This window comes from Macaca fascicularis, chromosome 2 (assembly GCF_037993035.2).
Source record: "Macaca fascicularis isolate 582-1 chromosome 2, T2T-MFA8v1.1".
In the NCBI taxonomy this organism is placed as follows: domain Eukaryota; kingdom Metazoa; phylum Chordata; class Mammalia; order Primates; family Cercopithecidae; genus Macaca; species Macaca fascicularis.
The window spans coordinates 89,603,006-89,624,724 of NC_088376.1; the positions used below are offsets into that span (position 1 = coordinate 89,603,006).

Sequence of the window (21,719 nt, forward strand, 5' to 3'; positions counted from 1 at the left end):
AGAGAGGATACACCACAGACATGCTGAGGATGTAGTTAAGATTTGAACCCATTCTGTCTAACTTTCTAGTCCTCGGTCTTTCAACCAGAGCCCTCCATCATCTAAGATGGACTGTAGCCAAACTTTTCAGCCTGCAGTATGAATGCATAACTTTGTAACCATGCCCAAGGTAAAAAACGTCAAAGGATCTTGAAACTGATTTTCCCTTGTTTTGGTCATTTGTATTTTATTCTTTCTTAAATTCAGATAAATAAATAGTCACCAAACACACAGAGGAAAGAAATCAGATTTGTTTTGTGTTAGCCATATGCTTCCATTTAAAATATCATGTTGGGAGAGGATGGTGGTTAGGAGCAGCACGCATGTGGTGATTTTGCACATAATGTCACATGCTGGGTCCGTGTTCTGTCAGGAAGTTTCAGTTGCTCTTTGAAGCAGTGCTTTCTACTTAGTGGAGTCATGCAAAGGCTTTCTTTGTACCAATTTCAATTCTACAGCAATCAGAGTAGATGATGGGCCTGGGCACTAAGAGCCTCGTGCACTCTTTAGTGTTGTAAACCTGTTGGCTCTCTGCTATGCTAAAGAGACTGAGCTAGCTGCTGGGAGGGCTACAGTTCCTTGGTCCCTTGCTATTCTGTAGCTTGCTTTCTGGTGGGGGAAAGCCTCCTATGACGAGGGATATATTAAGTAAGACTAAGAGAAGTCAGAGCACAATGTTCTAAGAATGTGACCTCCAATGATCTCAAAGGAGTACTATTGTCAAGGGGAAGCTGACTTTCAGGCAGAAGCATGAAGAAAGGAGAGCAAAATTTATTGACTCTACTGTGCAATATTGCTTACTCCTCAACACAACAATGTGAAGGATGTGCACTTCTTGTATTTTTTTTATTTTTTTATTTTTGAGCTGGAGTCTCACTCTGTCACCCAGGCTGGAGTGCAGTGACATGATCTCGGCTCACTGCAACCTCTGCCTCCCAGGTTCAAGCGATTTTCTTGCCTCAGCCTCCCGAGTAGCTGGGATTACAGGTGCGCACCACCACACCCAGCTATTTTTTAAAAATATTTTTACTGGAGACGGGGTTTCACCATGTCGACCAAGTTGGTCTTGAACTCCTGACCTCAAGTGATTTGCCCACCTCAACTTCCCAAAGTGCTGGGATTACAGGCAGGAGCCCCCATGCCTCGCCTTGTATATTTTTTATTTACAAAATGAGGTAAGTGTAACTAAAAATTAAAAATGTTAGATCATATACAATGAAAAATAACTCCTCATCTCACTTCAATCTCTCAGTCTATCCCCAAGAGCAAGCAGAGTAAAAGGTTCCTGTTTATTTTCCTGGTAATATTCTCATTAAATGTATGTGCATTTCATTGTATGCATCCTTTATTTCTATCCAAATAAGTGTACACTAAATACTCTGCTCTGGACCTGAGAGTTTTCCCTTAACAGCATATCCTAAAGTACTTTAAGTGACAATAGGTACATATGGCTTCACCTCTATATTTTTGTTTGTTTGTTTGTTTACAGCTACATAGTTTTCTATATATATATATATATATATATATATATATGATTTTTGACAGACCAATAAATCGTGCCCCTCTATCTCTGCCCCCTTCCCCTGGGTTCTGAAGAGTTTGAGAAGGAAAACAAATAATTGGCATAAGGAGGCCACAAATTTAATTTTATTGCAGACAGAGGCAAGACTAGAAGTTAGAGTTTCATGTGAATAGTCAAGCAGGCTTGTTATTACTGAAGCTGTGCATATAGATCTTGTTGTGTAGCCTACAGCAATTCCCAAAATGAAAAGTACAGTTGAGACAAGATCTACCAGTCAGATAAGTGATACCACCTTCTCACAGGTGGAGCGAGTCAAGGGAAAAAGCAAGATCATCAGGGTGCTTAAAAAACTCCTTTGCACGGAAACCTGAAGAGAGTAGAAGGCGCTCCTCTCTGACTGTACAGGCAGAGCATCCTTATTTAGCTGGTCCCCTGTGGATGGTAGTTTAGGCTACTTCCATTCCTGCTACTGGGCATGCATTTTTGTTATTTTATTTATTTATTTATTTTTTCGAGATGGAGCCTCACCGTATCACCCAGGCTGGAGTGCAATGGCTCACTGCAACCTCCACCTCCCGCGTTCAAATGATTCTCCTGCCTCAGCCTCCCGAGTAGTTGGGATTACAGGTGCCCACCACCACGCCTGGCAGTTTTTTGTATTTTTAGTAGAGATGGGGTTTCACCATGTTGGCCAGGCTGGTCTCGAACCCCTGACCTCGTGATTCGCCCACCTCAGCCTCCCAAAGTACTGGGATTACAGGTCTGAGTTACCGCACCCAGTCTGTCATTCTTTTTTTACAGAAAAAGAAACCGTGGTTTTGTGAGATTAAGTGTTCAAGGTTACACAGCTAATGAGAGGGGGAGTCAGAATTCTGATTCACATCTGACTTCAATTCCAGGGCTCTTCATTTCTCATATCCTCTACTCACCCAATTACTAGCACCTGTATGGAAAATCAGTAACAGTCTGAGTCCATTTTTATTAAATCTTCTTATTGTTTTCCTCATAATCCCCATGTGAGGCAGTTGAGGCAGGAGTTATGGTCTCCATTTTCTAGAAAAATAAATGGAGATTCAAAGACGTTGTTACTTCTTTACTTAACATCACTAGTTAATGGCCAGGTCTAAGACTTAACCTCCTTTCATTTCAGACCCTTCTTCTTCTTTATCTCAGAGAACCTTGGACTAGCCAGTGAAATATGAATGCAGACCAAGGGATCAGTGTTATCGATGGCACGTTGATGGGAAAGGGCAGGGCAGTGTTTGCCCAGGAGTGACAAGGAGTCTCCTTTCAATGATATCTAGATTATGTCCTTTTTAGGCATCTGTGTGTGTGGTCTGTGTGTCAAAGTTTCCTGGGAAATGTCTAAAATGTAAATTCCTGGGGTTCACTTAGACCTAGAGACTATATGGAAAGAAAACCTGGAATCTGCATTTTAACAAGATACTGAGGATATTTTGATGGAAGTTAGTGCATGAATTGGGATGGAAGAACCCTGCTTTGAGGAATTTTAAACAGTTTTGGTTTTTGGTAAATAGTAAATGAGTCATAATCAGAACTGTGTCTTGAGGCGGTGTGTTATTGTGAAAAGAACATGGACTTTGGCATTAGCTAAACTTAAATTGATTCCTCATTCTGCTATTTATTAGGTGGATGAACTTGGAGAAGTTATTAGTCTCACTGAATTCAGCCAGCCCACGTACATCACAAGTCTGTAATGAGGATTAAATGAGATGATGTATGTAAGAGCCTGCCCTCAGGCTCTTTAATGTGACTTCCTCTCTATTTTGTTTTCTTCTAGTATTTTTTCAATAATCTATCTCATCTTCTCCACCCATGATCTCTCTGAAAAGCAGTTTCTTGGTCTCATTTATCATCCCATTGTTATTACTTATGATCCCTGCTACAGAAAAAAAAGGACAGCTGCCCAGCACGGTCAGGTTTTTTTTAATTGGACTGCTATATGCACAGGCCTTGTTACTCTACTTGTTCTTCAAGATCCATGGAGGAAGATGAGCAAAGCACATTTACCATGTGCCTTCTCAGAGGATGTGTACACTTGTTAATGAATTCTGAGTAATTAACAAAATGTTGTCTTAAAATGGTTTACATTAAAATGAAATTTTACTCGTGTTCCTTAAATGTCTTGGAATGTGCTGGGACTGCTGTAGGCAAGCTGTGGAAGCAGACCCTTCTCATTTTCCTGTTACCTTCCATCTCTCTGGGTTCAGTGGGCTTCAGTGTGTTCAGCAGCTACCAGCGTTCGCCTAAGCAGCATTTAGGATCTTTCCTTTCTCTTGTTATGGTTTCAAACCTGACAGCTCCTGTGTGCACCCGCCTTAGCGTCCTCTAAGGAACACAGTGTCTCACACCTGTAATCCCAGCACATTGGGAGCCCAAGGCAGGAAGATTGCTTAAGTCCAGGAGTTTGAGACCAGCCTGGGCTACATAGTAAGACCCCATCTCTACTAAAAAAGTAGCCAAACATGGTAGCATATATCCGTGGTCCTATAGCTACTCAGGAGGCTGAGGCAGGAGGATCCCTTGAGCCTGGGAGGTCGAGGCTGCAGTGAGCTATGATTGCACAACGCCTTCTAGCCTGGCCAACAGAGCAAAATCCTGTCTCAGAACCAAAAAAAAAAAAAAAAAAAAAAACCAGAAAACAGTCCCAATAAGGGCGTTCATTGTAATCATAACTTGGAATGGTAATTACCTGCCATTTGAAAAGAGGCTTTTCAAAAAGTAAAACAAAATGAAAGAGAACCACTGAAATTTTGTATATCTTAGCAGTTTTAGGACAACATCATGGAAGAGGGTAAAGTTCCAAAAAAAAAAAAAATTAAGAAGAATAATAACATTTTGAGGGAGTGCATAATCTCGAGATGGGTGAGACTTGCTCTACAAACATATTAGTGTCTTTAATAGGCAGAAGAACAAGATATAGGAATGGAAAGACAGGAACATTCTTATGGAAATAATGCGAAGAAATAGTCTACATCACAATTAGACTGTATATATGATCATAGATGTAAACCTATTGCTCTAAAAGTATACTTTTAATTTTGCAAACTTCAATGTGTAATTAACCTGAATTTTTACCTCATAGAAAAATGATTTACTTACCATGAACAATCAAAGACAAAACAACAAAGATAAAATACACTTATAAAACTTACTTTTCTTTCTTATAACAAAGATAATACATATTTTAGTTGAATATATAGAAAATATTTATAAAATTTAGAATAAAAGAAGAACATAAAAAGTATAGCACCCCGAGATCATTACTGCATACATTTTCATGTGTATCCATCTATTCTTTTTTTCTATCTCCATGTAGTCATACTTGAGGGAGTCAAAAATGGAATCATAATATACATATTTTTCTTTTGCTTAAAAAAATACAGCATATGCCAGTGCTTCTCAAATGGTAATGCATAAAGAAATCATTTGGGGAACTTTGTTAAAATGCAGATTCCTATTCAGTAGGTCTGGGTGGGACCTGGAATTCTGCATGTCTAACAAGTTCCTGGGAAGCACGTGCTGCCAGTCACGGGAACACACTTGGAGTAGCCGGTGTGTACCCCATTACGTGTCATTACTGATTCCTTACAAAGTTATCAGTATTATTTGAGATGGAGTCTTGCTCTGTCACCCAGGCCGGAGAGCACAATTTCGGCTCACTGCAACCTCTGCCTCCCCAGTTCAAGCAATTCTTCTGCCTCAACCTCTCAAGTAGCTGAACTACAGGAGCATGCTACCACGCCCGGCTCATTTTCGTATTTTTAGTGGAGGTGGGGTTTCACCATGTTGATCAGGCTGATCTCGAACTCCTGACCTCTAGTGATCTGCCTGCCCTGGCCTTCCAAAGTGCTGGGATTACAGGTGTGAGCCACTGTGCCTGACCTTACCAACTCATTTTTAATCACTGCAAATCTCCCATTATACAATGTATATATCTCAACATTGTCATGCAATTGGCTAGTTAAGTTTATTCCTTTGCTCTTATTATACTATAAAAAAACTATGATAAATATTTTTGGGGTGAGAAATCTTTACACATGTCCATTAACATTTTCTTAAGGGAATTTTCTTGAAATGGAAGTACTTCATCAGATTTATTCAGAATTTTAAAGACATTTAACACATACTGCCAACTAGTTTTTAGGGAAGAAAACAATACAGTTTTGAAAGGTACACGTTAACCAGTTAGTTACATTACCCTGACCTGAAATTTCTTTTGGTTTATTGTTTCCATTTCCACAATAAGCCCATTGAGTTCTCTTGTATCTTTTTTAGTATTCTATAATCGATGTTTGCTCATGAGGATGTCTGCCCCAAGCTGGCCAGACTATTAGCCTGAATGCTCAGCACAGCACTAGATGCTAAAGAAATGAGAGAAGGATGAATAGTTAAGTGGAAACATGTGTCTTTCACTAGATAAATACTTCTTTAGAGCACTGTAGTGGGGGCAGTATCAATTTAATTTCTAACACATCAGACACTTTGACCACTAATTAAAACCTAAGCATGAAAAATTACTTGCTGCTTCTTATAGAAAATAACCCACAACATCCTTTGGTGTTAAACTATTTCCTAAAACTCCCAAATCTGTGCATAGCTGGCCATAGTTTTAAAACTACGGGCACCAAAACTGGTAGGCTGTTATTATTATGCTTAAGGTTTTATTAATGGCATTATATAATAATGCTTTTGTAATTTTTTGATATAGTATAGCTCATCATATAATAGTTCTCTTATAATATTTTGCAAATCCATCCCACATGGACCTTGTTTTTATTTATAATTGTGGTATTTTATTCATCATGATTTTTTGTATTCATTTTGTTTTTAAAAAATATCTCATTAAATGTTATTTGCACCCCTTAAACTTTGCACCCAATATGAGTGCCTGACTTGCTTTATCCTAGTTCTAGTCCTAGAAGTTAACTGTAACTTAAGATTTTTGCGCAGTAAGGTGAAAGTTATAACTTAAATTTTATATAGGTGATATCAAGTAATACCACTTAATCAAATAACATTTGCTTTAATTTTTACTGGTGTATTTAATTATTTTTCTTCTAGTTGTTACTATCTAATCAAGAACCTATTCAAGTCACTGTACCTGTGGGCGTGGTATGAAATATGCTTGCTTTTTATAGGCAACAACAGGGGAGGTTTGGAGTCAGGGAGCTATTCATACCAATACTTTCCTTTATCCATTCAAAATTGTTCCTTTTGTTCAATTATGACTTCAAAAAATACCTTTTGATTGCTGTTGTGTGATAGGAACCGTGACAGGTAAATGTTATGAGTGAATAACAATGAGTAAAACGTGATGTTTACCTTCAAGTCGTTCCACATTTGCTAGTGGAGGGACATAGTCATAGGAAGATCGAATTAAACCCGGAGTTTACATGGGACCAGAGAGGAAAGACAGGGACACCTGGAACACAGGAAAGATGTGGCCATGCCTCAGTTGTCTCTTCCAGGAGTGAATTTTGTGCATGTGTTATACTCACCACACGCCATCACATACACCCCCACACGAACACACACAGAGATGTATCCTTTCGCATTTAACCCATAACCATTTTCTGGGGAGGACTTAGATGTTTTGGCCAGAGTACCTTTAATCTAGGTCAAATTTTGCAAGACAAAACATGGAGCGTATTTGTCTGAGCAGAGAAATAATGCTGTCTTGGTCTTGAAGCCCATATGGCATCATGCATAGATTGAGAATCATCATGTCTGCTGAATTGTGTTATACTGACTTCAAAGTGTATCATTGATGAGCAGCAGCTGTTGCCAGGAATAGTAAATCACATCTTGCATTTTTATCAGAAATGGTATCATGGCTTTTCTGAACAACTGATTTTTAATAGAAGGCACAAGTCATCACTACACTATATATAGGAAGGGTATAGATTTATTTATATCATTCATTTTTGGCAATTTTATTTGATTTCAAAATATTTAATTGAATGTTCACTATGTGCACATGAATAATCTTAAGTCCCTATTTTTAAGGAGCTTAAAACCAATTTAGGAAAAGGACATGTCTGTAACTAGAGTTTAAAGCCCAATGTCGTATGTGTTGAGTATAGATATAAATCACTTGGATGGGAGTGAGTGGGAGAAGGGAGCATTTGGCTCGAACTTTGTTGGTTGTGCAGGTTTTGTTTTATTTAGGTGGTAAAACACTGCAAGGCATTTGACGCCAAGAAGATAGGATGGGCAAGAAAATTATGAAGGTAAATGCCAGTTTGGGGAATTGGGAAATAATTAGGCGTTGCTTCTCAGTGCTTCTGAACCCTGGCTGCACATTGGAATTATCCTGGGAGTCTTAAAAATACTGATGCCTGAGTTTAACCCCCAGCGACTCTGATTTAATTGGTTTCTGGTATGGCTTATGCATCAGGATTTTTAAAAGGTCCCCAAATTATTCTCATGTGCAGCCAGAGTTGAGAACTTCTGCCGTAGACTAATAATTTAGCCTGGCTCTATGGGAGATAAGGCAGAAAAAAAAAATTAAAAAAAAAAAGATAACAGAACATGCTTTTCTTGTGCTGCAAAAGAGCATAGAGTATTTAAAGGAATATTCCTATTAGTTCATGTGGAAAATGTTAAGGGTCAGGGATTCTCGTTTACCTTTACAAATGAAAAAAATAAGACAGTCAAAGAAGGCTTGAAACTAAGGTGACGTGACCAGTCTCTAGAACTCATCGTGAGAAAGGACAGAGTTTGAGGTTAAGGAGAGAGAACTTTGATTACAAGAGAAAGAAAATTATAATGAAAAGAGTCAGCAGTTTGGCTCTTCATGTTTGTCTTTGGCTTGAATTGGAAAGTATGGAAACTTCATCTAAAACTACTCTTTTTTTTTTTTCCTTTCATCAACTACCAAATGTGTATATGAGAAAAGGAACACACAAAGGGAAGTGAACAAAGTAGGGCAGGTGAGCTTTACTCAGAATAGATGGAGGGGAAGTACGCAGCCACTGTGATATCCTTTCTCACCTTGAATTGGTCTTGTAGGCGCAAGGCTTCCTGGATTCTTGAAAAATTCCTAACTTCTCACCATTCAGGTCTTAATTCTGCCTCAGCAGTGACTCCTACATTCCGTCAGATGATAGCCTTCTTTAGGAAATAAAATGAAACCTCCTCATCCAAAACTTGGATAAATATGCCAGGTGCAGTGACTCATGCCTGTAATTCCAGCACTTTGGGAGGCTGAGGCGGGCGGATCACTTGAGGTCAGACCTCAAGTTCGAGACCAGCCTGGCCAATATGGTGAAACCCCGTTTCTACTAAAAATAAAAAAATTAGCTGGGCATGGTGACACATACCTGTAATCCCAGCTACTCAGGAGGCTGAGGCAGGAGAAGAGCTTGAACCCCAGAAGTGGAGGTTGCGGTGAGCCGAGATTGCTACATTGCACTCCAGTCTGGGTGTCACAGCAAGACTCCATCTCAAAAACAAACAAATGAACAAACAAAAACAACAACAACTTGGATAAATAAAATTGCCCACAGGAGAATCTTCTTCTTCGAAAAATATGTATACTTCCAAGCCAGTGTTTCCAACGTTTGCAATTATTCTAACACTCAGACATGCTTCAATTATGACATGCTCACCAATTCCCTACTGCAGTTACAATTCTTCACCCTCCACTGTGGGCTCTTTAATGGCTCCAATGGTTATAATTGTTTTATTTTCATTGCCTAGCACAGTGCCACATATATATTCAATAAATATAACACTTTTACTTCTAGGTTCCAAAGAAGACCTTGTTTCCGTGGACTTGTAGTACCTAAATAAAGGACAAACTCTTGTAACATTTAATTTTCATTAATTTTCTGTCTTTCCATATTCCATAGTGTCCTCCCACTTCATTCTGGTTTTCATCATAAAAGAAAATTTAGTTTATAACAGTTTTTTTTTTTTTTTTTTTTTTTTGTGGTAGTAAATGTCTGATTTTTTTCCCCTTCATTGTTACATTTCGTGAACTGGCTCTTGCAGGAATATCAGCGTCAACTCACTGATCTGCATCTGAAACATTCCATGATGGACTGTCACTCAAGGGAACTGTTATATTTCCACACGTAGAGAAGTCCCTTTGCCAATCACAATAAAATAATACAACAACCATGACACAGAAAGAATGAGCGTGCATCTACCAGCTCTTATCTTACTGCTTCTCCTTAGTTCCTACTCAGTACTTCCTTTCTAAAGAGACAGCTTCCTAATTTCCCTACCTCCTAATGTATCTACTGTCTTCTCTCTCCATTTCCGTCAAATACATAACTGCCAGATACATTTTTCTTAAATATAGGTATGGTAGTCATTTTCTTACTCAAATCTTTCAGTGGATCTCTATTTCTAACTCAAACGTGTCCTTCTGAGTTGGATATTTGTAAAGAACTTCACACTCTGGCCTAGCTTTCCCTTCCCGATGACTGTCCTGCTCACCTTTACATGAGGCTCCAGCCTATTGTGCCTATTTGGTGCCCTTTCAATACAGCACATTCTTTCCTGCCACATTGTCTTTGTCTTGACTGTTTCCTTCCTATGAAATGTCTGGATTCCCATCAATAGAACATTAACTCATCCTCAAGGTCAGTTCAAAATCAGTTCCTTCATGAGGAATTCCCCAATTCCTGTAAATAAACATGATGTCTCCCTTCCTAATCTCTCCTGAGATTAGGAAATCTCAGTTCTGAGAAATAGAACTGTCTTTCTGTTTCTCTCAGAATCCTCCACTTGGCTTGTTTTATAAATATCTATAGCCTACAGTATTTCCTGAGATGATAAAGGCCTTGAGGAAATGGTAGGTACATTTGGTACCTACCTTGAGGAAATGGTAGCAACACAGTAGGCATGCCTTAAGTATTTGAGACATGTTTCCTTAAAGTGTAGTGAAAGATTAGGGCCTAGAGGCATACGCTATATATTTTACATTTGAAATATTAAAGAGGAAGCCTAATGGGAAGGCAAAGAAATTATCTAATATAGGGCTTTGTATTCCCATAATTTTGAACTCTAAAATCACTATATATTTTTCCTTGCACCAGCCTTCACCTCCCCACCCCCATATACACACTCACAGATGTACACACGGGTATAGAGGGGAATTTTGCTCTGCATAAAAGATAAGCAGGTTAACTCACTATGATTATTCTGAATTAGATAAAAATATGTAACACCCTTGACATGAAAACAGTCTTTGGTGAAGAAGAAAAGCTTCATTAACAGTTCTTTAAATGCTACTTTGGAAAGGAAATATAAAACAGTATGATTATATATTTAAGAAGAAAACTACAATGTATTTCAGCTCTACCTGGTAAAATGTGGAATAAAAAGTAATCTGGACATACCAAGAAAAAAAATGTCCAAACAGCTTCTGTTCGGTACATGGCAAAACTGTGAACATTTGAACATTTAGTGACATCTGGGTAAAAAGAGTCAGCCGGAAAAACAATCTGTTTTTGTGACACATTTTTGAGATGAATTCAAAGAGCAACTTTTAAGGACAAAAAAGCAAATTAGTGTTTTATGTTGGGGAGAATATTTTATTCTTCCTTTTGCAGGGCTGCAACTCAGTAACCACATCCCCTATAATGCTGGCACTTACGTCTCATAAATGCTCCGTAGGTTTAGTGACATGGCTCATCTGGGAGCTCACCTAGGCAACTAACATTATCACTTCTAGTTTTTACTTTCAATGATAGACCTAGTAAAATTTGGATGTCCCTGATATGTAATGGTAACAACTGAAAATGCCATTCTAATATTTTCTGTAGCAAAGAATGAAAGAGCTAAAGGGGCTTTCTTTGTTAAGTCAGCCTAGGTAACTCAAACATTCTCCTTTCCAGCTTTTTGTTGATTTGATTGTGATTAAAACACCATCAAATGAAAAGCTGAATTTACTGTTAAAACTTAAAGTTTCTTATGCACAGTCCAGCTATTGCATTACCAAAAGATGCCAAAGGAAAATGAAATGTTCTCTCTACATGCAGATTGAATTTAAAAATTAATCTTACTTTTTAAATGCCTGGCACATTAGCCTATACATACTTTTAAACTGTGTTCCGTTTTCACCAGCTCTACTCTGACTGCTATGATTCAAGTCCTGGAATGGAGAGGATTACTTTCTTCTGGATGTATCCCTGCCTAATCCCTCAAACTCTTCAAATTCACTCTCCACCCTGCGGCCACAGAGATGTTTCCAAAAGTACATTATATCCTGTCATCTGTTGAAATTCTGAGGTTTCTCTTTGTCAGGCCATCTAAGGCTTGTGAAGACCTGGCCTTGCCTTAGTTCTCACCATTTTGCCTCTTGCAGCCTTGGCCCTGGTACATACAGTCAGGCCAGACTGCGTCCTGCGCCCTGACCTATGATACTCTGCTGGGCTTTCATTTCCTCTCCTGAATGTTCTTGTTTTTTGCTCCCAGGCTGTTTCCTATTCAACCTCTCATTCTCAGTTCAGCCCTCACCACCGTAGAGATGCTTCCTTGGCCCCCTCTCACATACCCACAGCCTCTTGTGATTCTTCTTTCATAGAACTTGCCCCACTATACTGTGAAAGTGACTTTCTGCCTCTCCATCTAGGCAGTCAGCTCCATGAGGATCACTTGCTATGTCTTTTTTTGATCTTTCTTTCAATATTTCCTAGAACAGGACCATGAACTGGGGAGGTGTTGATTATGTCTTTGTTAAAATAACATCCAATCTATATTGCTTAAAAGTAGCTCACATATTTTACACCCCTATTCACTTCTCTTTTAAATTAATTATCCCTTTTCTGTACCTGCTTCAAAACAAATAATACAGTACCCAAAGCCATTCAACAGGCTTGAGCACAAGACGATAAACAAATCAGTTTTGTTCACTAAACACTGTTCATTTTCTAAATACACAGCAGATATTTCTGATTTCAGTAGCTATTCTGATTGGTTCATTTTAGCTGTTATGTTTGATTAAATTGATTAGAGGAAACCACACTCCATGAAGGGGCGATCAGAAAAATTGGTGCTTGTTAGTCTCTGATGAAAAATGGACCAGCCTATTTAGCATATCATCTAAAGCTACCTTAGGATTTTTTTGGAAAACTGTTCTGCAGCTGAGTCTGCAGTCAGGGTCCACAGCGTAGAGACGAAATCACATACTTGGAGGCGGTGCTCTAAAGAAGTGTTACTGATGGTGATGAAAATGTGCACTGAAAGAGAGCAATGAAGCAGGAGCTGTTTGACCCATTGCATGAACTGCACTCCATGTTAGATTTCCCTTGTGTACACTCCTCATTGCATTCACCATCTATTCCCACACTCCAGGACAAAACAGACACACACACACACACATTCTGGCAAGATTTAGGTAGGAAGTAATCCAGCCAGGAGAGAGAGAGAGATCTAGAGATTCTATTTTTATAAAGGTCTTGCAACTTGCAGTCAGAAATGGTGTCAGGGAAAGTGGTGATTGCTGTTTGACTGGGTGAGTCTGTCATTAATTAGTAAGAAAAGCACTGCTGGTATTTTGAACAAAAGTTGTTATTATTATAATTAGGACAGTTGCCTCATTTGTAAAGAAATTCAAACTGTAATTTTTGGCAGTGATTTAAGGTTAACAGGTGAAGAAGCTATGCTCCTTCAATTAAAGAAAAGATAACTAAGGATTTATGTGTGTTACTATATATGTCTTTCCTGTTAGAGTCTAAATTCCTTGAAGGCAGATATGAAAGTACAGCTACTGCAATGATGGTGACCAAAATTCCATGCCTCTTGTACATGACTATGTCTAGACTGGGGCATTTCTTATCATCAAAAAGTATGAACCTAGCTCAAATATTGTTTTATTTTTACTTGAAGCACAATCTCTTTTGGAGTGGATCTGTTTAGATTATTTCTAAGGGTTTTTCTGAAGAGTCATAAAGGACGCACTTGAAGGCTATCTGATCTTTCCTTGACATGGGCAGAATTATGGGGAGCATTTGATGAATGGAGCACCCAGCTAAGTCAGCAGCTATGGGCAGTGGAAAAGAATGATGGATGTGAGCTGGGGTGGGAGGCAGGGAATGGGAAGCAGTCAGAGGAGAGAAGGGCTTTCTTATGCTTTATTTCACCAAATCCTCACAAGAAACTTGCAATGGAAATTGTATTGTTCTCTTTTATATGTGAAAAAACGGAGGCTCCTGGAGATTGAGAGATTTGTTTGCATAGGCAATGCATGGAAGAGGCAGGGTTTAAATCCAGGTAGTTTGAAGCAGTGCTCTTCTTTACATACTACAACACATGGCCTTACCCACAGCAGACTTGGAAGTCATTGTCCTTGAGTTTTCTTCGGCTTTGACACGGCGTGGCCTTGGGCAAATCACTTAGTGTCTCAGGATTTGTTTCCTCAGCTCCCAGCACAACAATGCCTTCCCTGTGTTCATTACAGCAGTGTTGCAGTGTCCTAACAAAATAGCACAAGTCAGAAATCACTTTGTATTTGTAAATTGCAAAACACAAAATGAATATAAAGGGTTATTATTATACTTACGGCCCTCAGCCTGCACCTGAAGAAAGAGCAAAGCAATTTGAGAGACACTGGTAGTATGGAGTATGAACTTGCATTTGCAATTTCATAAAGAGTTTTTTATTTTTCTGCTGCAAGGGTCTATTAATTATAACTGCCAGTCTTCAGTGCACTGCTTATCTTACGTACAATTAATTATTCCATAAATCAAATAAGTGAGTTGTTGGCAAATGACATTTGCAATCTTTGAGATGACAGCAAAATATATTATGAACCATAAATATCTCAGGCCAACTTTTCTTTTCTAGACATTTTGGTGCTGCTACCCAGGAAGAGATTATAACTGTGGAAAAACACTTGTGCTTGCTGGTGATAGCAGAACATGTTCAGCCCTCTCAGCAACTGAGGGAGCAGCCCTTTAAGTTCTGATCTCAGGTCAGCAGGCTCATTTGACAAGACCAAAGTGGGATAATGGAGACACGATCAAAGTAATTAGTCAGGCCTGCTAACATACTTTGTTCTGAGAACTCTGGTCTCTGAATACTACTTTACTGATCTTATGTGATCCTAATTCCTGTCTTTGCTAGCAGCAACTGGAATAGTGCCTGGCACATAGTAGATACTCAACAAATGTCTACCTCAAACTCCAGTCTTAGACTATTTACTTTCTATTTCCTCCACACTGTTGACTGATTGTTTCTTCTCCTGAATGTCACTTGATTAATCTCTAGGGTCTAATACTGTGTGCGGACCCTGCTGTATTCTTCTGGGTTGAGCCTTAGCCTAAGGCCTTGGTTATCTTATTGGCTTCCAGTCAGCTCACAACTGACCAGTTATAGTTTTGCACATGTTCCTGGCCCTCTACTGCTCTCTACCCTCCTGTGAAAGCATTGGCCTACTCAGGGAGAAGGGCGACCCTTTGCATAGCAATTGTAGTTGGGTGATTTTGACAGAATACAGTCACTCCTGGTGGCTTGATTTAATGTGTTTTAACATCATCCACAAAGTATCTTTTTCCATTTTACTACAGGGTTACACTTCTTAAGGAAATTTGCAATGCAATCTACTCATGACCTAAAGAGATATAAGTAGTTTTCAGTTATTTAACTTAGTAAATTGTTTGTATTTTGGTAAATTATAAGATATCTCTTTCAGTTTTTTTACCATTCTATTATCCCTTGCTCTTTTTTCTCTACACATTATGCCAATTACAACGGAAAAATCAATTTATTTTAACTTATCAATGTTTCTTTAAAACAGCAAACTGCTCTGTACGTCCAGGCATACCAGCATAAAAAGGCCATACCATCACAATCTGCCATGAAATATGTACTATATTCCATTGATTCTAACATGCACACCTTTTAACATGTTAATATCTCTAAAATTGGCTGCATTTTACAATTGAAGGCATCTTAGTACTATTTCAGGACTGAATGGACAGTAATTTTTATCTCTTAGGACTATATAAAAGGGTGGCATATTGTGCAACCAAGGTGCCTTAGAATTGATGAAAATTAGTCTAAAGCTAATCATAGCTAAAAGTTTTAATTCATGTTTGGCAGATATTGTATGGTGTCTCATTCAATCTCCTTCCATTATCCTTTTGCTGTGCTTTCCTACACAATAGTTCCAGTGGTGGCATCAAAGTAGTGACTTTGTGTTGCTTTAGAAAAAATTCCTGGAGTCCCAGCCCATAATCAACTCTTCTAGCCTTTCCAGCAATTTCATAAACACTGAATTCCCTGTATTGAATCCCTTGCTGCTTAAAATACCTAGAGTAGTTTTGGTTTTCTTTACTGGTGTATTTGATAATTACATCAGATTATTATATGTACCCTAACACAAATAAGTCTATCAGAGAAATAAGAGGCCCTTTACCTGTTTTCTTTAAATGAAATGTGGCTATTTATTTATTTATTTACTTATTTATTTTGAGATGGAGTCTCGCTCTGTCGCCAGGTTGGCATGCAGTGGTGTGATCTCGCCTCACTGCAATCTCTGCTTCCCAGGTTCAAGTGATTCTCCTGCCTCAGCCTCCCAAGTAGCTGGAACTACAGGCATGCGCCACTACGCCCAGCTAATTTTTTTGTATTTTTAGTAGAGATGGGGTTTCACCTTATTGGCCAGGATGGTCTCAATCTCTTGACCTCATGATCCACCTGCCTCCGCCTCCCAAAGTGTGACATACAAGCATCAAGGTTTGTCATCATGATTAAAGTAAATGCAATGCAAAAAATTTCCTCCAGTAAAACAACAGTACTTAGAATTTCTATAGCCTCATCATATGACCATAAAAATAAACATTATTGTTTTAATAACATCTTTAAGTTCTAAAAGGCCAAAAAGAATAAGCAACCAAATAAGTGGACACATAAATAAATCATTGTTAATTTATGAAAAGAGAATTCACAAAATACTTTCACATTTATCTCTCCATTTGTCACTTGGAAAACTGAAGTTTGAAGAAAAAGCAAAACAAAACACTATATGGGATATCAACATGAACCATCTTTCTGACCTTAAATAAGTCATTTCATTTTGCTGTGACTCAGATCCTTTTTCTATAAAATATGGAAAATAAGACCTGTCAATTGCCTGGATTTCAAAGATATTGTCAAGAAAAATATTACATAATGCCCTTGCATATACTTGAGAAAGAACTTGTAAATTTTGGATATTATTAAACTTGGATTGTGTACTTTTAGTATTATTATTAATACTTCATAAAGTGTCACAAAAATTTAAAATTAACCATATGTAGGAGATTGATCTAATAGAACACATCTACCTCATTTTCTTTCTCAAAATTATAATTTCAATCTGCACTGTGAAAGAGCTCTGTCCATTGACGTGATAATGAAATACATTCCAAGGTTAAACCAGGACTTCTCTGAAAGCCATTAGGGATCAGTCTGATGCTAAAAATAATTCACTAATAAATGTTCCTCATTTTAAGTTCCCTTCTCAGAAATAATTAAAGGGTACATCTCAGAGACCAGTAATTTTCAGGCTAACTGCCACTTTTTAATCTAAGTTTTTTCTTCTTTTTTTTTTTTTTTGTTTAAATTTATGACACTTAAGCCACACATCAACATATTCAGTGAAAACACTCCTTTAGGATATGTCAGTTATGCTGAACAAAGAGAGAAGAATTAATTACATATCTTTGCCTTAGAATAAGATTTTCATTTCTATTAATTCTTATATATAAAATCAAACTGATGCCTCCTGCAAGCATCTTTTGCATGATTTTTCATCGGTTTAAGCAGAGTTAGATGTCAGAGCTCATTTTAATATAAAAAAAATTAAGCTTTAGGATTTGACAAATGTATTTCTTTCAATATGCAGCTATGGAAGTCACTTAAATGCATGAGCTATTATATCTATTTTAAGTAGCAATAATAGAAACTTCAAAAATAATTACATTTCTATAGCTAATGCTTGAAGAGAGTTTAATGTGGTGGTTGGATGTACAAACGCTGGAGATGACTGCATGAATTCAAATTCTGTATTTCTCTATTTGTAAAAGGAGACAATGACAATATTTGCTTTTTGAGATTTTCATCATAAGCATAAGCATTAAATAAATTAATACATTTAACAAGGGTCTTTTTTTTTTTTTCTTTTGAGACAGGGTCTATCACCCTGGTTGGAGTGCAGCAGTGTAATTAAAGCTTACTGCTGCCATGAACTTCTGGGCTCAAACGATCCTCCCACCTCAGCCTCCCTATGTGCTGGGATTAAAAGTGTGATCCACCACGCCTCATCACAATGGTCTTAAAAGAGACCCTATTTCATGTAAGTGCTCAATAAACTGTTACTTACTGTGACAAGATACAATGCTATCTCACTTTTTTGTCCACAGGGCCTATCATATTTAGAAACTTGAGTCCTGATATGTTCTAGACCAAATAAAAATGTTTTCTTATACTTCACACATAATACATTATATTAAATAGCAGAAATAAAAACAATAGGAAATAATCACAAATTAGTGAGCTCAGGGATTGGGCTTGTCTTTAATTTTCAAATATGTGCCATGATTTTCTATATAATTAGAATACATGAAAAGAGAACAAACCAAATCTAGACATCTCTAACTCTATCATTACAAGCAAAACGTATTTGAAAACATTCAACCAGTTGATTGTATTCCTCAGCTTTCCTACAATGGTTACTAAATTGCACACTTGGAGAAAGCATTTGCCCCTAAATATGTGTCTGTTAAACTGTAGTTTCTTAGGATGCTCAGTGAAAATAAAAACGGAGTACCATAGTCAAATAAGTTAAATAAATTGAGAAAAATTGCACAATATATTCTTTCCTGTAAATTCACATTGTTCATTAGCATATTATAGTCTTAAAATAAAGAAACCATTGAATCATGTTTAACCAACTTCTCCAAAATATTTGATTGTAAGATCAAATTTGTCCTCATTTGTGGGATATTCTACAGAACTGATGATTCAAAGGATGCATGTTTGAAAATGACAGCATAAAAATAAAAACAAGGTCCCTAAGTATGCATATTTATGCAAAAATTATGCTAGCTAAATATCAAACTATTGTTTTCATTTATTCAGACTTTCTTGATGCACTTGATATGGATTATATAAATCCATGGACAAAAGTGTCATCAGTACAATGGTGAAATCGGAGTTTCTTACCATAATCTCCACATCATGCACTGATTTTGACAATCACCGATGGATGACAATATATTTACCAGAATCTAGGAGTTAAATGGAAAAGGTAACAGCACACTGTTGGAGAAAAATATCTGAGAGTAGATACATTCAAGAGAGCATGAAGAACAATTACATGCATCACCTCACCCCCAGGGTCCACTTCTTAGTGCCGAGATAGACTCCTTTCAGCAGGCAGTTCCTCCCATGGGGAAAAGGAGAGTATAATGAGTGAGTACCCAGCTTTTCCAGCTGTGTGAGGCACATCCCAAGAAGCCCATCTTTCTTTCACTCAACTCAGAATATTGAGGGTATTAGCATGGCTAAGTGGCTGGGACAGGGCAGTAGCAGGAAAGAAAGGAGAGGACTCACAGCAACCAGGACTTGAAACTCAGTGCAGGGTACATATCCTTTGAAGCATTTCACAGAGCCCATCAGGAGGCCCACCCATGAACCACTTGGGACACCATGTCTGTAGCATCTCCCCACAACTGGCCCATAGGCACCCCCGATGTTTTGTACATATTCCCCTTCCCTTTCCCCTATAGACAGTTGCCTGCACATGCACTCCAGATGGTGAGTGTGAGCCTTTACATACAGCTTTTGAGTACATGCAGTCAGCAAGCTCAACTTTGAAGGATTGGGAGGCATACAAAATTGAGCATTTCAGGACACTGTCCCAGAGGAAACAAACAGAAAGCTTTCAGGACCCAGTTTGGTTTTGTGGATTTTAAGAGAAGAAATCAGAATTTCTTCTCCACCCATCCAAGAAGTATAGATTGGGTGAATCCATAGAAAAGATCTGAGAGAACCTCAGATTCCCTAACCAGGCTGACTGTTGAATATATTTCTCTCAAATCCAGTCACTAAAGACCAGAGAAAGTGACTCCTTCAAATGTGAAGATAGCAGTGCAAGACTTTGAGGAACATGAAAAATCAAGGACACCTGGCACCACCAAAGGAACGTAATTTTCTGGTACCCAACCACAATGAAATGGAGATACACAAATTGTCTGAAAAATAATTCAAAACAATTGTTTTAAGGAAGTCAGTAAGCTACACAGATAGAGAACTTAATGATATTAAGAAAGCAACACATGAACAAAATAAGAAGTTCAACAAAGAGATAGAAATTATTAAAAACAACCACCATGATTTTGGAGTTGAGAATACAATGAATGAAATGGAAAACACAATAGAGTTTCAATAGCAGACTTGATCAAGCAGAAGAAAGGGCCTATCAACTCAAAGACTAGTCATTTGAAATTATTCAGTAAAAGAATAAATAAAAAGGAATGAAAAATGCTTATGAGATTGATGCAACACCATGAAGAGTAGTCATACATGCACTATGGTAGTCTCCGAAAAAGAAAGAGATAAAGGGGAAGAAAACTAACTTAAAGAACTAGATCAGTCTCCCCTTATCTTTAGTTTTGCTTTCCTTGGTTTCAGGTACGGTACAATGATATGTTTTAAGAGACAGACAGTGAAAGAGAGCATGCAAATATTGACATAATTTTTATTACAGTATATTGTCGTAATTTTTCTGTTTTATTATTAGTTATTGTTATCCTCTTACTGTGCCTAATTTATAAATTAAACTTGATCATAGCAATAGTGGTGGTGGCCTGTCTGGAGTGGCCACTGCCATGATGCCAGCTGCAGCAGGGGAGGTGTAGCTGGGGCTATGCGCTCTGCAGAGCCGGTGAGGTCCAGGAACAGGTGATCCTAGTGGGAGCCCTATGTACTACTAAGTTGCTGGGGTGGGACCCTGTGCTCCCAGGCATAGCTGCAGCTATCCAGTCATGGCTCCAGCCCCAGGCATCCCTGTGCTCTAGGGGCCCTGGAAGTCCCCTGCCCTTATAGGCTTGGAAGGGTCTGCTCCTGTTCCCTGGTCTCTTTCTACCGCTGGTACCTGCTCCATGGCAGAGCAAAGTTGTGGATGTGTTGTGATAGTTGAGCCTGGGAGCGGTTGAGACCTGGTCAGGTGTGTATGGTCAGGGCAGTTCTGATATACCAGCCTCTCCACTGCCTTGGCCCCCTCTAGAAACTGCTTCTGAGGCTGAAACTTTGGATGCTAATGAGGAAGGATGGTGGGGGAGACCAGGAGGTCTGAGGGCATCTAGGTGTGGGCCTGTGGACACCCCTTAGTGTGGATAGCCTGGGTGCTGTGGATGGCATGTTGATGGCAGTAAAGCAGACACATTCCTAGGTGGGAACGGGTGGGTCCCCGGTGAAACCTCACCTTCGAGCCAGGAACAGCTTGAAGCATGGGGGCCTAGCTGCCAGTTCTGGTTGCAGTCTGTGAACTGGAGTGAAAACTTCATTGATGCCTTTCAGCCAATTGGATGGTGCTTCTTCCAGACCCACAAATGACTGGCCAAGGACCAAGCAGTATGCACTTCCTCCATTCTGAGCCCATGAAAACCCCAGACTCAGTCAGACTCAGACACTCATCAGGATGACACGCCAGCAGATAGGACTTACCCACTTTGGGTATGCACTCTGCTGAGAGCTGTCTGTCACTCAGTAAAGCTCCTTTCTGCCTTGTTCACTCTCCAATTATTCACATAACCTCATTCTTCCTGGATGCGGGACAAGAACTCAGGACCTGCTGAATGGAGGGAAGGAAAGGAGCTGTAACATGTTCCTGGCCAGGTCGCCAAGCTGCAGGTGGTGACATAGTCCTGGACTATGGGAGTGAAGAATGGTGACCCTTCTGGGGGCCCAGACCTTGAGATTCTCCGAGCCAGAGCTGCTGTAACACTATAACTCTCCTGCCCTCTGTTGGTGCTGGGTGGCCGTGCAACAGGAAGCAGCAGCAGGCCTGGGCCAGACCAGGAGCTGGAGGCCTGAGTCGGGTGGTGAAACTGAAAGGGCTATAACACAAACCAACCAAAACACGCCCCACTCACTTGCTGCATTGTGGGTGAGGAGAAGGAGAAAAGAGCTGCAG

General features: G+C 38.9%; 1 long non-coding RNA gene across 1 annotated transcript in view; it reads left to right on the plus strand.

Annotated features, from left to right (window-relative positions):
- Positions 1–21,316, plus strand: part of LOC107128889 (uncharacterized) — an 87,778-nt gene extending 66,462 nt beyond the window's left edge. Inside the window, exons 2-3 of the long non-coding RNA XR_001488663.3 lie at positions 17,713–17,876; positions 18,662–21,316. This is a non-coding gene — a long non-coding RNA (uncharacterized lncRNA). The remainder of the gene's footprint in view (positions 1–17,712; positions 17,877–18,661) is intronic.
- The last annotated feature ends 403 nt before the right edge of the window (positions 21,317–21,719 follow it).